We start from the raw sequence: 18,406 nt of genomic DNA on the forward strand, positions 1-18,406 counted from the left end.
CTCCTTTACAGTATCCAATGCAATAATTTATTTCGCTTCGCATACAGAATCGGCCACAGTATGTTGCTTGAAATTTTTTCAGCAAATAGCTCCTCCATTCAAGGTAAATACGTAGCCCGACATGCTTCTACTGTCATCATAATCTGTCTAAAAATTGAAATCAGTATATCCCACAAGTTTTAGATCAGAATCTCCATAGATAAGCCATTAGTCTTTATTATTTCTCAAATACTTAAGAATTGCTTTTGCAATCTTCTAATGCTTCTCACCTAGATCTGACTGGTACCTACTCACTACCCCTAGTGAATAGGCCACATCTGACCTCGTATATGTCATAGCGTATATGATAGATCTCACTGCCAAAGCATATGGTATTCTACTCATACGCTTTCTCTCCTTAGGAGTTGTCGGACAATCCTTCTTGGAAAGAGTAATTCCATGGCCTATTGAAAGATAGCCTTTCTTGAAATTATCCATGTTGAACCACTTTAACAAGGTGTCAATGTACATGGATTGGGACAATCCAAGCAATCTTCTAGATCTATCCCTATAGATCTTCATCCCTAGGATGTTGGATGCTTCTCCCAAGTTCTTCATGAAAAACTATGATGATAACCATAGCTTCACACTCTGTAAAGCCAGGATGTCATTTTCTAGTAACAGTATGTCATCCACATAAAAAACAAAAAAAATAACCACAGAATCGGAAGCCCATTTATAGACGCAAGGCTCTTCTCTATTTCTAATGAAGCCATATGTTTTGATTACATTATTAAAATGCATGTTCCAACTCTTTGATGTCTGCTTAAGTCCATAAATTGACCTTTTCAACTTGCACACTTTCGACTCGTCTGTGGATGTGAACCCTTTAGGTTGTATCATATACACCTCTTCTTCCAGTTCTTTAAAGTATTTTGACATCCATCTACCAGATCTCATAATCTAAGTGTGCAGCGACAACAAGCATAATCCAGATGGACTTGAGCATTGCCAAAGGAGAGAACGTCTCGTCATAGTCAATACCATAATGCTGACAATAACCGTTAGCAACTAGACGGGCCTTATAGGTCTCTATCTTTCATCCGCTTCTCTTTTTCTTTTGAAAATCTATTTACATCCTATGGGTTTTATCCCTTCGAGCGGATCAACTAGTATCCAGATACTATTGATCTCCATGGACTCTATCTCGAACTTCATGGCCTCAAAAAATTTTTGAGAGTCGGGCCTTTGCATGGCCTCCATATAGATGATCGGATCCTCATCGTTCTCATCATGTTCAATAGGATCACCATCCTGGATCAAAAAATTATAGTATCTGTCTGACTGACGTGGTACTTTATCGAATCTCCTTAATGATGCCTCTACTAGCTCCGAATTTGATTCACCAATCGAACCCAATTCTGTATGTGTTGGTCCTTCCACCTCATGAACTTCATCAAGTTTAATTTTACAAGCATTAGCTCCTTCACCAAGAACTCCTTTTTCAAAAAGACTACACGGTTGTTGACAAACACCTTTTGTTCTACAGCGAGGTAGAAGTAGTACCCTTTAGTTTTCTTTGGGTACCCTACAAACAAGCATCTATCGGACTTCGGTCCAAGCTTATCTATCTTTAAATGCTTGACATAAGCTGGACACCCCCAGATTCTAAGATGTGAGAGCACCAGCTTACGCCCAGTCCATATTTCATATGGAGTTTTATCGACAGACTTGCTGGGCACCTTATTCAAAATATAGCAAGCAGTTTCTAGAGTATATCCCTAAAAAGATATTGACAGACTGAAAAATTCCATCATGGATCGGATCATGTCTAACAAAGTTTGATTCCTCCTCTCAGACACACCATTATGTTGTGGTGTTCTAAGAGGGGTCCATTATGAGAGAATCCCATTCTCTTCCAAATATGTCAGAAACTCACTGGTGAGGTATTCACCTCTTCGATTTGATCGAAGGATCTTAATACTCTTTCCAGTTTGTTTCTCTACTTCAGCATAGAATTATTTGAATATTTCAAATAATTCTGACTTATGCTTCATAAGATAGACATACCCATACCTCGATAGGTCGTCTGTAAACGTAATGAAGCAGTAGTATCTTCCTCTGGCACTTATATTCATAGGTCCATATACATCAGTATATATTAGACTTAGGACATCACTAGCTCTTTCACCTTTTCCTTTAATAGGTGACTTAGTCATCTTACCAAGTAGACAAGATTCATAGGTAGGTAATGTTTCACAATCATCTATCTCAAGGACACATTCCTTGATCAACCTGTCAATCCTATTCTTGTTCCTATGACCAAGCCTACAATGCCAAAGATAGGATTCGCTGACATTATCTATTTTGGAGTGTTTACAGGTGTGTACATTATACTAACAGGCTATGATATTATGTATATACCATGTTTTAATTATCCACGCATAATTGTAGTATCATTCATAATGATATCACAAAAATCATCTTTTATTATAAACTTGTAACCAAATTTAGCCAAAAGGCCTACAGAGATGACATTCATCATAAAGGAGGGACAATAATGATAATCATCTAACATGACACTACTAGACTCGAAGACAAGCTGTTAAGTTCTCAAGGCCAGAACCGGAACAAGGCTTCCATCTCCAATGTTAAAGAACCGCTCGTCCTCTTAAAATTTTCTACTTACCTGCAGTCCTTGCAATGAATTGTATATATTAATAGGACTTTCGATATCTAATACCCAGGTAGTAGTATCACAAACAAAAAAATTATAAGGTGTTATCAGATAAATACCTTGTGAAGCAACCACTTGTCTCTTTCTCTTGTTCTTAGGCCTGTTTGGGTCAAGGGTGGCTATACAAGCAAGATATTTCCTTTTTCAATGACCCAGCTTCTTACAGAAGAAGCACTATATCTGTCTCTTGTCAACTTTTGATGGTTTGCTCTGCTTGGGATCGACGGCATCAGATTTTTGAATATTTTTCTTCTTTTCTCTCTTAGAGAATTGATGCCCTACAGATGAACCTCCCACTAAATTTACTAGCTCCTTTTGGAGCTGGTGATCCTTCTCAAAAGTCTGCAATAACCCTAGCAAACCATGGTAGTTTACTGCATGCTTCGTCATTCTATAATGACTAAGAAAGGATAGGTAGGATTTTGATAGCGAATTGAGGATAGCATCCTTGTCTAACTGGTCATGCAACGAAAAGTCAAGTTTGCTAAGGCATTCAATCTGCTCAATCATGTATAATACATGATCGGTGACTGAAGCTCCCTCTCGCATATGAGCATTGAACACTGTGCAGGAGATTTTATATCTCTCCGCATCCTCAAGGGTGTCGAAGGACTCATTCAATATTTGAATTATCTCCTCAGGCTGTGCATCCTCGAACTTATGACTAAGTTCATCGATCATAGCTACCCTCATCATGCAATGCACAGTCGTGCGATCATTGAGCCACTTCATGTAAGTGTCTCTCGTAGCATGAGGAGTATTGGCTGTAGGTTCTTCAAGTGCCTGATCTATAAGGACATGCAAAATTCTCTCGTGCTCCAACACGTTCTTCAACTTTCGATACCAGCTATCGAAGTTGGGTCCAGTGAGCTTGTCGCTGTCCAACAGCGAACGGAAGGATAGTATATTGACCATAACTAAAAGGAAAAAATATTAGTCTATTAGTATATGAATTATTTTTTTAATCCTGAAGATATGGATTTTAGTCTAAAGGTCCTCCCACTATTTTTTTGCGAATTGGTAGCCTCTACCTCCAACTCAAAGAATTACATTACTTCCTTAGCAGGTATTAGAATCCATATGGACTGCATTCGGGTCCAAGTGTGGCTCGACCAACCCTAGTGCATCCTTGGGTAGGTTCATAACCAATTGTTTCTTCAAACAACTTCTAGCATTGGGTAGCATTGGGTTTTGCCCCAAACATCCCTTCAGCAGGTGTGTGGCGCCTTCACTGAAAATCTTATTTAGGTCCAACTATTAACATGACACATCAAGTGCATCCAACAAACAGATGTCGAAGCCCAAGTATGGCTCGACCAACCTGAGCATTGATCTGAAGGTACATCATGATGGTCATATGATGAATGATAATTCCAATACATAATAGACACCAGGCATGTGATGCCTCCAATACCTATTTGAAATATTAGACTCATTATCACACACCTTAATGGAAGGCAATGACCAAGTTATCTCATAACTTTATCACTTTATGGATCAAATAATTTAGAGAATTTGATTTCATTGACTTGAAAATAAGAGAAGAAATTGACCTACAAGCTACAAATCCTTCCACTGACTTCACCAAGTTATGTAAAGGATTCAACACAAGCTGGTCTAAAGATACCTAAATCAGTCATACTGATTCATCTTAATGGCATGGGTCTACATGAATCGACTAGTGACCTAATCAAAACATAATCTACCATGTTGGCTAGGTAAGTGAGATCAGCAAGAGAGATCTACCCTTAACTCACCATAGATGCATCTAGGTGAATAGCTCCCAATTAAAAACCACTGGATCGAATATGCCAAACTTACCTTAGACACCAACTGGTTAATTAGTTTCAATTTGCCACACCAAAAAATTTGGACTCAACTATGGAGCCATAATCATGATCCATTTATTAAGGTCAAACATATGGACTTGATCAAATTTTAACTATTGAGATTGATTTAGAGAAATACTGACCTAATCTAATTCAACACTTGATTAGATTTAATTAATTTCTCTACTTGGTCCATATGTGTTCTTAACCCTAGGTCTAACCCATTAAAAGAACCTGATTCATGCTAACCCTTTGCTCATCAAATGATCTTCAATTCTCAATTCTAGATCATTCAAACTTAATTCAAAATTAAGTGTATGAAACATATGTTTCAGTTTGTAAAACTATTCTACAAGAGTTTCAAGTGAAGCATATCATATATTTTAACACATAAAAATAAATTTTTATAATATATTTAATAATTAAATATATATAGGTATGATCTAAACTTCATTCATATATCTCATGTATCATGATAACTTTTAGATAAATACAAATTACATCATATTTAACTTGTAATTCAGATCTAAAATAATTTTATATCTGAATTTTATCTTATTATAATGAATCATAAATTATTTTAGATCTAATCTCATATATTTATGATTAAAATAATACATAAAAGTCTGTTTACTTTTTTTCTTCATGAAACTGGATCATAATGACACCCCTACATGTCATAAGAGAACCCATCGAATAGGCAAAAGAGAGATTAATCTCTTCAATCTCTTATGATCGGATGGTTTAGTAATCTCATTAATTCGAGTACTAGGCTACTAAGATCTAAAATCTAATTTTATATATAATTACATCAATATATAATTATTGATAAAATTATTTTATATCATGAACATATCCTTGATCTCATCAATTATATTCTTCATCTAATCCAATTAGATTTGATGTATCATATATATCATATTACATCTAAAACTTATCTTATACTGATTATAAAATACTAATTTTAAATTTAATATCAAATAGAAAATAATTAGATGTAAATATGAATGCATAAGGAATTAATTTTTGGTAAAATTTATTTTCATACAGTGCTGAGTTATGATAGGATTCAGATCTAAATATCTATTGAAATGGATCCAATTTAAATATGAAATAATTTTTACTTTATAAAAAAATAATAAAATTAAAATTTTATTGAAATAAATTTAAAATAAATTTTTAATTTATATTATTTTTCATCAAAAATTTAGTAATAGCAAAATTCTGTTATAACAGATTTATAACAACCTCAATCAGCCATTGATTAGGCACCTTTAATCCAATTAAAATCAGATCAAAAATTTTATATAAATAGATTTAAATGAAATTTAATATCACACAAAAAATTTTAATTATATCTTATATAAATAATCATAAAAAAATTTATTATATATATATTTTTAGACCTGCTCTGATACCAGTTGAAGGGAAGGAAACAGTCTCCCACCAAAATGCCCAGGTTGCATCTAAATTTTTTTTTTAATATTTTACTTATTTAAAGATCAAATTATTACCTAAATCAGAATGGAACCAGAGATAAAATCTCAAATTATTTGATGTAAACCTTCACGGAGGCCTGGATATGCAGACCCTCTACTTCGCATGCACGTCAGATGCTACAGGAAAATAAGATGAACTTCAATCCAATTAGCTTCGCAACTCAATCAATCAAGGGATGAGATGTGATGATGTAACACCTCACACTAATTAGTAGGATGCCCAAAAAGGATCCACACCCAAGGAGAGGAGGCGGCAACAAAGGGAGAGATGTAGAAGATGAAGGACCTCTCTCTTCACACACTTCTCTCTCTCTCTTTTTCTCTTCTCTTAATTTGATTTGTTTGCTATTCTATTCTCTTCTTTCATCTATAGGTAGAGATTCTCTCTATTTATACATAATTCTCATGACCCAATGAGAGGAGGACTCTTTATTCAAATCTAATTTGAATTGGTCCAATACTCATGAAAGAAGGACTCCTATATGAGATATAATTGCCATCACTTATGACATCCACTTTGCACCCACTCCCACACCGACTTAGGATGTCCCAAATAAGCACCAAATTAATTTTTTGTTGTGCTTTATGAGTTGGTATTCCCAGTGCAAGTAGGAATACTCATATCTTATCCAAAACAGGTCCGATTCGAATCAGATTCGAAGCTGGTTCGAAATAATTTTAAAAGACTGTCAATCCTAAACTCTTTAGGACTTTTATACAAAGTCTAACTTAAATTTTGAATCTATTTAAGCTTAATTAATTCAGATCTAATCTAAAATTAATTAGTACTTAAATTCAATTTTTCATATGTTTCATGGATCATAGATAGAAATTGTTCATCCTCGAGATTGAACCTGAACCTCATGTGTAGTGCTAGTTAGACATAGTCAACTATTCAATCCCATTTGATCAATAACTCAATTTTCAATCAAGTTAGCTTATATGTTCAGTCAAGTCAAGTACTTTCAGATTGAATATATAAACATAGCTCAATTTCTTTCTACTTTGTCTGACTTGTGTGCGTGACTCCATATGTTCAAATACTAAGCCGGTAGCATAGGAACCAATTTTTGTACTAATCGAGATACTATCTAGCAATGATTATCGATGTCTAGATAGGTCGAATTATCATTAAAAAAATATTCTAGAACCCATACTCATGGTTATCGCAAAATTCATCCATTTGACCCTGTATGCTCTAGGATGGTCTCAGGTTGACTGTCAATCGAGATTGCTTCATCCTCATTGTATTTCAACCTTTCAAATCTATCTCATGGATTACCCTGACCAAGACTTTACTAAATTGAAATACAGTGATACATCACTTTAATAATCTGGAGGGATCAATTCCATCTTGATCCACACACAGACTTCGTAAATACTTGACTATACCCAGTAGTCTGCATTAAAAATTTAGGTAGTTCAATACCAAAGCACAGTGAGTTGCTTGCAAGTCACTATGGTGATCTTAAATCTGAAGGATATTTATACCCATGTGTTTCGTGAGCAGCTCTTGACAACAGAATGCTCAACAGGTGAGTCACTTATTCAGTGATGATGTACCCTTATATCTCACTTGTATGCCATACCAGTGTCACCACACTCCTTGTTAAGAGGATAACCAATCCATATGGCACACAATGACCTTCACTCAATAAATATCATCATCCTGTAATGACATATCATTTGGTCGCGAATTTATTTAAGAACTATATAATAAATCTTCTCTTTATCGTACACTAGCATAGTTCTAGGGACTTCATCACAGTATAAGAGTTCAAGAAAAATATCACTTTATGATGAAAAAATATCAAAATAACTATTATTCAATAATCAATAATTCATATACAAAGATGAACTCAATCATCATATGATTAATTTTAGAACATAATTCTCAACATCACTGACTCCAGCTTTCAGTCAGATCATGATGACAGTAAGAGTGTGTCGGATTATATTTTTATCCTAAATGGTGGAGTAATTTGTTGGAAAAATTTTAAGCAGAATACTGTGACAGACTCTGTTTGTGAAGTAGAGTATATCACGGCATCTGATGCTGCAAAGGAAGCTATATGGTTGCGAAAGTTCATCGGCTAGCTTGGAGTGGCACCATCCGTTGATGCCCTGTCCTGTTATACTGCAATAATCCTAGAGCCATTGCTCAAGCCAAGGAGCCAAGATCCCATCAGCACACCAAATACATTCTTCACTGTTATCATCTTATCCGAGAGATCGTGGATCGAGGTGACATCAATCTTTAGAAGATTGATGGAAGGAAGAACCTGACAAACCTATTTTACTAAAGCTCTCAAAATCAAGGAGTTTGATGACCATAAATTGAAGATGGATATACCATACTATATCGATTCATTTTAGTCCAAGTGGAAGTTCTTGGAAAATGTGTCACAAAGCCAATCGTTAGATGATTGTGCTCATCTTGTAAACTATATATGAATTTTTATTAATAAAAATTATTTGATATTTTTATTACAAATTTACCATCTTTTAACTCCTATGTTGTAATGAAATCCTTAGGACTATATATATTTATCGACAAAGGAGGATTTATCGTTAAGTTCTTAAAATTGTTCGCGACCAAATGATACACTATTACTAGGACCATAGCGATATCAAGTGTAGGTCATTGTGTGCCATATGAGTTGGTTGTCCTCTTAACCAAGGAGTGTGGAGATAATGTTATAGCATGCAGATGGAATGTAGGAGTACATTCGCATCGAACATGACCATGTGCCCAACACTTTGCTGTCAAGAGTAGCTTGTGAAGGGTATGGGTATAAGCGTTCTTCTAACCTGAGACTACCACGATGATTTGTAAGCAATTCACTATACTTTTATGTCAGACTATCTAAGTTTCTAACTTAGTGATGGAAGGATATTAGGTGTAGTCAAATACTTATCAAGTCGGTGTATGAGTCAAGATGAAATTGACCCCTCTGAATTGGTAGGAGATATGCATCAGTGTATTTCAATTTCACAAAACCTTGATCAGGGTAATCCATGAGATGGATTTGAAAAGTTGAAATATAATATGGTCAACTTAATTAGGGTTGACAGTTAAACCCTAAGTCACCTTGAGCATTTGGGTCAAAGGGATGAATTATATGGTAACCATACGCCAGTAGGTTCTTGAAGGTTGCTTTGCAATACTTCGACCTATCCGATCGTTGGGTCGTCATTGCTAGATGATTATATCGATTGGTATAGAAAGTCATTTCTATGCTATGGACTTAGGTTTGAACCTATGGGGTCACACGTATTAGAAGATTTGATTAGATCTGATGGCTGAAGAGTCCAATTAGATTGTGACTTTGGTGAAGAGTCCTACTTGGACTAGGACTCTGTCGGAGAGTCCCACTGGGATTGGGACTCTATCATTTATGGAGAATTAGTTAGTACTTAGATTACTAATTGACTAAATTTATTGAGTAAAGAGCTTTGGAACAAGTCTAATTGAATTAGATTTAGTTCGACTCAGATTGGGATTGATATGATTAAATCCGATTACAAGAAAAATTTGATCCTGATTCGATCAGGGTTTGGACTCAATTAATTTCTAATTAGATTAAGAATTTGATAAGATATTTAGATTTTTAATTAGATTAGATTCATTTCTATCAGTGATTTCAATCCAAATTTGATTTGGATTAGAATTGAATTAGAAATGAAGAGTCCAAATCAGACTACGACTCTATCCTTATCTTTTACGCTACATCTGGATCCATGCCAATTTCTCCATGCCTAATTAGATTTGGATTATAATTTTTGATGTCATGAGAAAGGATCCAATAAAAGTGGTCAACTATAGCTGATGAGTCATAATATTATCTCTTGCCTAATTCGAATGTGATCCAAATTAGAGATAAGATGCAGACTAGGAAAGAGATTTTTTGTATATAGTATATTATTAGAGCTAAATTATTATTTTTTTTATTTTTTTTAAAAAATTCTTTAGTATGTAAGACTCCAAATTTTTTCTCCACATCTCAATGAATTTTTTGGAATTTTTGGGAATGCCAAAAAGGGATTTTGGTGTTGATTCATGGCATCCTTTCTTGGAAAGTCCTAATTCCTAGTCTATAAAAAGGGGACCCCTCTCTTGGACGTCCCATAATCAATTTTCTTATAGATTTTTTACCTTTAGAGCCTTTTCTCCTCCTTCTCTCTTCCTCCTCCAGATCTCCTATCACTTTGGAGTGTCTAAGGTGCTTGTAAAAGAAGGAAGAGGTCAGCTATCGAAGTTATTTGCAAACTAGCATCTTCGAGCCCCTGATCTACGTCGATCTTCATGTGGATTTTTCTATAGAGGTCAGATAACTTTGTATGGCTCTGAGTGATCTGAGGAATACCCTCTCTAATAGTTGGATCAGAAGAGATCAAGATCAAAATTTATTTGGTAATGATCTCTAACTTATTTTGATTCCTATGGTAGATCTAATAGATAGATCTAGAATTTCGACATCGATGAGATTGATGTAATTTTTATTTTCAGATCTAAAGCACATATTTTTTATATCAAAGATCCTAATATAGTAGTCTAAGATTAGATCTTATAAATATAATTAAGATTAAATTATTTAATCTATTATTTTTGCTGTATAAAATTTTTTAATTGCATGTACTGCACTACCGCAAATTTCCTTCATCCATCCATTTCTCGGAGTCTACATCTAACATCGCCTCATCATAGGTTTTAGGATCATTCCTAATATCCCTATCTCCCACAAGAAATACTTTCTCTAAATCCTCTGTTAGTATACCTAAGTATTTTTTTGGAGGACGGGAGACCCTATTTGATCTACGAGGTGGAGGTACTAAATTTACTAGCTCATTACTGGGTTCAGGTTCTTGGACTCGATGCTCTTCAGAGACTTTCTTTTCGAGCTCAATCTTTCTCTCACTACCTCCATCTTGGACAAACTCTTTCTTCAAGAAGATGGCATGATGGCTCACAATCACATTGTGATCTTCTGAAAGATAAAAATAGTATCCCATAGATTTCTTAGGATACCCTATAAAATGAGCCCTAAGTGACCTAACATCTAACTTGTCTGCCTGTTGTCGTTTGACATGAGTCAGACATCTCCAAATCTTGAGGTACCCAAGATATGATTTCTTACCATACCATTACTTATATAGTGTGGCAAAAATGAATTTAGAGGGAACCCGATTTAAGAGATGAATAGTAGAAAGCAATGCATGTGCCCATAAAAAGATCGAAAGATCTATGAAGCTCATCATGGACCAGACCATATCTAATAGGATTTGATTCCTCCTTTCGGATACCCCTTTGAGCTGAGACATCCCTGGATATATCCATTGTGAGACTACACCATTATCTTTGAGATAGGTCTAAAATTCTCCATTAAGGTATTCTCCTCCTCGATCTGATCGAAGAACCTTTATGAGTTTTTCGATTTACTTCTCTACTTTATATTTGAATTCTTTGAACTTTTTAAAGGCATTAAATTTATGATGCATCAGATACATGAAACCATACCATGAGAAATCATCAGTAAAGGTTATGAAGTAGAGATAGCCACCCCTGACCTGTACATCGAATGGATCACACACATCAGTGTGTACCAAGGCTAATATCTTAGTGACTCTTTGTCCATATCCTACAAAGGGCAGCTTAGCCATCTTTCTTTGAAGACATGACTCACAAATTGGATGAGACTCGCAAATCAATGACCTGAGAAGGCCATCTTTCTTCAATTTGTTAAGTCTGTCCTCTCCAATATGGCCTAGCCTTAAGTGTCAGAGATACTTTTAGCTAATTCTATCTCTAAGTCTCTTAGACTCTATGACATTCACAATTTGCTCGTTAATATTAATATTCGCATCTTCATACAAATGATAAAGTCCATCAATTAAAAAGGCATGTGCAACAATATTATTTCCAAAATAAATTACACAGAAGTCTTTATTAAAATAGAAATTATAATTGTCCTGTGCCAGCACAGATATAGAAACTAAGTTTCTACTAGCTCCAGGTACATAATAACAATCTTTTAAAAGCAAACTAATTCCTACCAATAATCACAACGGGTAAATTTCGATGGCTACAGTAGCAACTCTTGCCGCATTGCCGACCCGAAGAGTAATCTCACCTTCCCTTAGCCCTCTAACTTCTTTTAGACCCTGCATAGAAGTGCACAAGTAAGCACTAGAACAAGAATCTAGAACCTAACTAGAAGAAGATAAAATTGTTAGGTTAGTTTCAATAACGAACAACTTAAACGTACCTTCAGAAGGCGTGTCAATCTTCTTAATCTTTAAAGTGGCTAGGTATGCAGGATAGTTTCTTTTCCAGTGACCTTCGATAATGCAGTGAAAATATTTTTCATTATCGTTGGTCTTCTTTAAAGCCTGCTTCTTGGGTTTGCTACCGATCTTTTGCTTCTTTGCAGGCTTCTTCTTCTTTCAAGAAGACTTTCTCTTCGAGAAAGCCTGATCCACAGTTAGAATGGTACCCCTTGAACCTTTTAAGGTACTTTCAATAGTCACCAACATATTTAGCAATTCAGACAAAGAGCTATCAATCTTATTCATATGGTAGTTCATGATGAACTGCCCATATGAATCAGAGAGGGATTGAAGCATCATATCCAATTGCAATTTCTTATCCATGTTCATGCCTAGCTTCTGAAGCTCCTCAATATCCTTGATCATTGTCAAACAATGATCATGGACGGACTGCCCATCATGTATCTTTGATTTGAAAAGTCTCTGTGAGACCTTAAAGCAAGCCTGTGACTCTACTCACTGTACAACTCTTGCAGGTGAGTCAGCATGTCTCTGGCAATCCTCATGTCTTCATGCTGTCGCTGAAGATTATTGGATATAGATGCAAGAATATAGCACTTCACTTTATTGTCTTCATCCATTCACTTCTCAAGTATGGCTCGTTGATCAAAGGATGGACGAGCTGGCAACACAGGTACATCCTGATCGAGGATATGGTTCAGCTTCTCAAAACTGAGAATGATTCTCAAATTTCAAAGCCAATCCTTATAATTGATTTCGATCAACCTATTGGTGTCAAAGATTCGGGCTAATAGATTTAAACTCGACATAGTTAACTACAGAGAAAAATAATTTCTAATTAGATGTTTTGAACTTGTAAATATGTGTTATTAGGACTTTAATAAACAAACAAGGGCTCCCATTATTTCTATGGATCTCCCACACTCCCCGAGTGAAAAAAATGAAAATCTATATGTGATCAGTTTCTAGTGGGCACTGCAGTCCCACTAATTTATGTGCACCTCACCTAATAGTTATTGGTCACACACAAATCAATGAGTGGACAACTCTTTGTCCATTGCTTCACTAAGCAAGATGCAGCTGGTTCGATCTCTAAGTCCTATGGCCTCATCTAACAGTTATTGACATATTTTTTAGTTAAGTCAGATCCACTGTACACCAGTGAGAGTAAAGCCGTCATTGGGATCCTCACTTAATAGTTATTGGGCCCAACCCCATCTCTACCCCAGGGCATCTAATGTCATAGAGTGGTTGTACCTACTCGATGCAACTGAACCACTGTAACCAGTCGAGAATAATCAATATCAGGTAGGCACCCGCATCTCTACAATAGTGGAAGACTGCTGGACTTAATATTAATTGAGGAGATTTAGATTCAGATCTCATCCTTAATTAGTCATATCAGATATGACTAACCTAGTGGCATGGGTTAGCTTGAATCATTAGCAACCTAAGTCAAGACTTAATCAACCATATTGGCCAGGTAAGTAAGATCGGTGGGAGGGTATGCCATTAACTTAATCTATGTGAGTAGCTTCTAATTAAAGACCACCAATCGAACTGTTAAACTTACCTTAGATACCAATCGGTCAATAAGCATTAATCAGGTCAGCTAATTAATTCAGGCTCGAACCACGGAGCCAAATTAGATCTTTTGATTTGATTGACAACATGTGGCTATTAGTCGATCTGACCAAACTTACAACTATTTGGGTTGGACATGAGAGATTAGACCTAAACCTAAGCAACTATTGATTCGATTTGATCAACAACTCAAACTAGACCTAATTGAGCTACCCAACCCATTAACTTATGTTTAATGTAGTAAATTTTAGATCTTAAATTCTAAATTTTTGATCTTTAATTTCACATCTTAATTCTTAATTAAGTATATTATGACCATGGGTTTAGTTTAGATGTCGAAACAATTTCAGATCTAAACTACACTAGGTTTACATTTCAAACAAGGTGATATATAGCATTGTTTCAAATCTAAATTAAAATCACATATCATATATAAATAATCAGATCTAAAACTAATTAAGCATGTATCATATGCATGCAAAATTCAGATCTAAAGAAAGATCAAATATGATTGAAAACTGTTTTCAAAAATTATTTATCAAAAATCAGATCTAGGTTTTTAGATCAATGATCTAAAATATCCATGCATCTCATACATGATTCAATAATTTTTAGATCTGAATAAAATTAAAATAAATCATTTAAATCAAAAACTAACTTTTTGATCTAAGATTAAAATCAGATTAAATATGTCTCTTATGATCGAATGACCATAGAGATCAATCCAATCTGAATACTACGCATAAGGAATACAGATCTATGCATCTCATACATGATTTAATAATTTCAAATCTGAATAAAAATAAAATAAATCATTTAAATTAAAAACTAACTTTTAGATCTAAGATTAAAATTAGATTAAATATATCTAATTAAAATCATGGCTCTGATACCACTGTTAGAAAGGGAAGGGCAGATTACATGCATGTATTTCAAAACTATTTTAAAATCGTAGCAAAATAAAATAGATTAACTATTTTTATCATGTATTAAATCTGATCTAAAATCTTCCTAACATGGATCTAAGATATATGAAATCTAAAAAAAATTTGTAAGATCAGATCTCATACCTTATCATGGGTGGAAGAGCTTCGCAGCCGATGATCAAAAACTTGACAGGTTTCTGGAGCCGCACAAATGTTCGACCTCTACAGTTATCCACATGAGATCTGATCTGATTTGAGACTTATCTATCTCATTGGGGTGCTAGCTCCCTTATAGAAAAAACCTTTTGATGATTGGTTTGATCTTTCTTTAGATCTGGAAGACGATCTTCAGTCGAAGAAGTAGTGGAGGTAGAAGAAAGGCAACAGTAGCACAGCTTTCTTCCTCGGAGTCCCATACCGTGTACCAATGGAGTTTTCCTTTCAAACATGGAAGGGAGGATGCCAAAAAGTCCTTCTCTCACTCTAGTGATTGTATAAATTTTTTTCTGATCTCAAAATCCCTCTTGAGATGTCCCAAAGGCAAATTCTTTTAAGGTGGCACCTAATAGAGTCCTGATAGAGTCAAACTCTATCAAAAAAATCAAATTAAATTTCAGATTCAAACCAAAATTTATCCCTATCCAAATGAAAAAATAAGTGGTCATCCAAGAGATGGAAAAATATAGAAAACCTCATGCAAATCTGAAATTTGCATGAGGAGAGAAGGGGCGTGGACAATGGGTGGCGCATGGAAGAGTCCTTCACAAAATAGACTCTTGGGATTTGGATTGAACCTCAAACCAAAAGTAATTTGGTTTAGACCCAAATACCTGATTGAATCTAATCTAATTAGATCTCTAATTAGATTAATTCTAATCCAATTAAGATTTAATTGAACCCAAATTCAGATCAAATCAGAAATTGATTCCATGGTAATTGAGTCATCTCATAACTCAATCAAACCAAACCCAATTCAAGTCAAACTAAATCCAATTCAATTAGACCTGATCTAAAACTTATTTCTTAATCAAATTGAGTCTAATTAGTAATAAAATTACTAATTAATCTTTCTACAACTTTTTTATTGGGTTAATTATCAATCATATTGATAATTATACCCTTAACGATTCATAATCATCGATCAATCATCAGATTGGATAGAAAATTTTTTTGTGTGTAACCCCATAAGTTCTATTCTATCTAGTAGTGAGACACATTATGATCTTTATCATAATATCATTGAAACTTTTTTTGATGAGTTAGATAATTTCAACAATGCCCATCGAGAATAATCGATCATCAAGATAATACTCATGAGTCTCACAATCCACCAGTGACATCTAGCAATATATAGTGGCAACCTAGTAGAATCAAATATAAATCTCTAAGTACAGTTATCATATAATTCAATCCTTCTATCGAAAGTCCCAACTTGACGGAGGTCATGGATAACTCATCAAACTCCATCGTCAGTCATATGTAAGATTGGCTCGACTTGAGTTCTCTTGTAAATCTCATGGAAACTCCATTCCAGAATTCACTCTTGCTTTGGCTAAAGACTTACTGAACTCAGTCTCATGAATCACATAGGACTATACCTTTTCTATTAAGATTAATAGATTCATCTAAGTACATCCTACTCTTAACAGTGAACCTAAACCCACCATAGCCAATATACACAGCAAGGATCTGAATGGCTAGGGACCAAATAGACGTGCAGTCAAACTATAGTAGCCTCACTGAAAATAGCCAATGCACCACAGGTCAAAGGACTAGTCATACCACTATAGCATCGAGAATACCACTGACGAGTGAGTAGACATCCAAATGATTTTTTATAATGGTCACGCTCAGTGCAAGTTATTCTCTAACAACCACCTACATTATCACCCTAGTATCACCATACTACAGACTCGAGACTCATCTACCTGTAAAGGAGGTAATCATGCACTATCTGACTAGATCAATCACTATCTTCCATGATGATCTTCTGATCAAAAATATTTAAAAATTAACCACTAATAATGTATGTCTCAAATTCTCAACACTTTAAGAAGATGCAAAATCATCTTTATTAATTTTTTGGGTAAATCATGGACACATAAACATGACTGAAAATAAGAATGACCTTTATTAATAATAAAAATTTTACAAGTTCAAATACAAGCCCTAGAAATACAAATGGGTCAGCCAACAATTGGCTTTTTAGGGCACACATCTAACATTCACATCTGATGATGGTGATCATCGAGTCAGCAAACTGCAAATGTCCATATATGGATTAAAGCAAGCTTCTCAGAGTTGGAATCTTTATTTTGATGATGCGATCAAATCATTTAGTTTCATCAAGAATAAAGAGAAACTTTATGTATATAAGAGGGTTAGTGGGAGTATAATAACATTCCTCATATTGTACGTGGATGGTATTCTTCTCATTGAAAATGATATTCTCATACTGACCTCGGTCAAGAGATTATTGTCCATGAAATTCTCCATGAAAGACCTAGGAGAAGTATCTTATATTCTTAGAATAAAGGTCTATAGGGATAGATCTAAAAGGATACTAGATCTATCACAAAAATTATACATAGAGAAAGTGCTGAAGGGGTTCAGCATGAAAACTCTAAAAGAAAATTTTTACTTCTTAGGCATGGTATTCATCTTTCCAAGATGATGTGTCTGACCACATCTGAGGAAGTTCAGTACATGAGTAGGATTCTTTATGTCTCATCCATAGGGAGCCTCATGTATGCCATGCTGTGTACTCAACCTGATATTACTCTTGCTGTGAGTGTCACGAGCAAATATCAGTCGAATCCAGACAAGAAGCACTGGATAGCTATGAAGAACATCTTTAAGTACTTGAGAAGAACTAAGAATTTATTCTTAATCTTTGGAGGAGATTCTGAGTTGCAAGTCGAGGGGTATACTGATTCAGACTTCATGTCTGATCCTGATGATAGAAAGTCTATGTTTGGATATGTGTTCACATGCAATAGTGGCACAGTCAACTGGAAGAGTTCCGAGCAATCCATCATAGCAGATTCAACCACAGAAGCTGAATACATCATTGTTTCGAATACTGCAAAGGAAGGCTTCTGGTTCAAGAAGTTCGTCGTGAAACTTGGGGTTATGACATCAGATTCCATACTACTTTATTGCAACAACAATGGAGCCATAGCACTTGCTAAGGAGCTAAAGTTTCATCAGAAATCAAAGCACATCAAGCGGCGTTTCATATTATACGTGACTATCTTGAAAAAAAATATATCATGATACGAAGAGTAGACTCCGTAGACAACGTGGCAAACCCACTAACAAAGCAATTGTGCCAACCAAAGATGAAAGTCTACTTTGAGAAGATGGGACTTAGATTAGTGGCCAATTGGCTTTAGTCCAAGTGTGAGATTGTTAGATGTATGTCCTAGAAGTCAATACGGCTGACATATTATAATAAGTCTAGGTGTAATTTTGTACTTAATACATTGATTTGATCAATAAAAGGATAAGTTTCATTTTCATTCAAGAGTAATGTATCTTTGAATCATCCATGAAATTAATACT

The sequence above is a fragment of the Elaeis guineensis genome, chromosome 11, assembly GCF_000442705.2.
Source record: "Elaeis guineensis isolate ETL-2024a chromosome 11, EG11, whole genome shotgun sequence".
Taxonomy (NCBI): Eukaryota; Viridiplantae; Streptophyta; class Magnoliopsida; order Arecales; family Arecaceae; genus Elaeis; species Elaeis guineensis.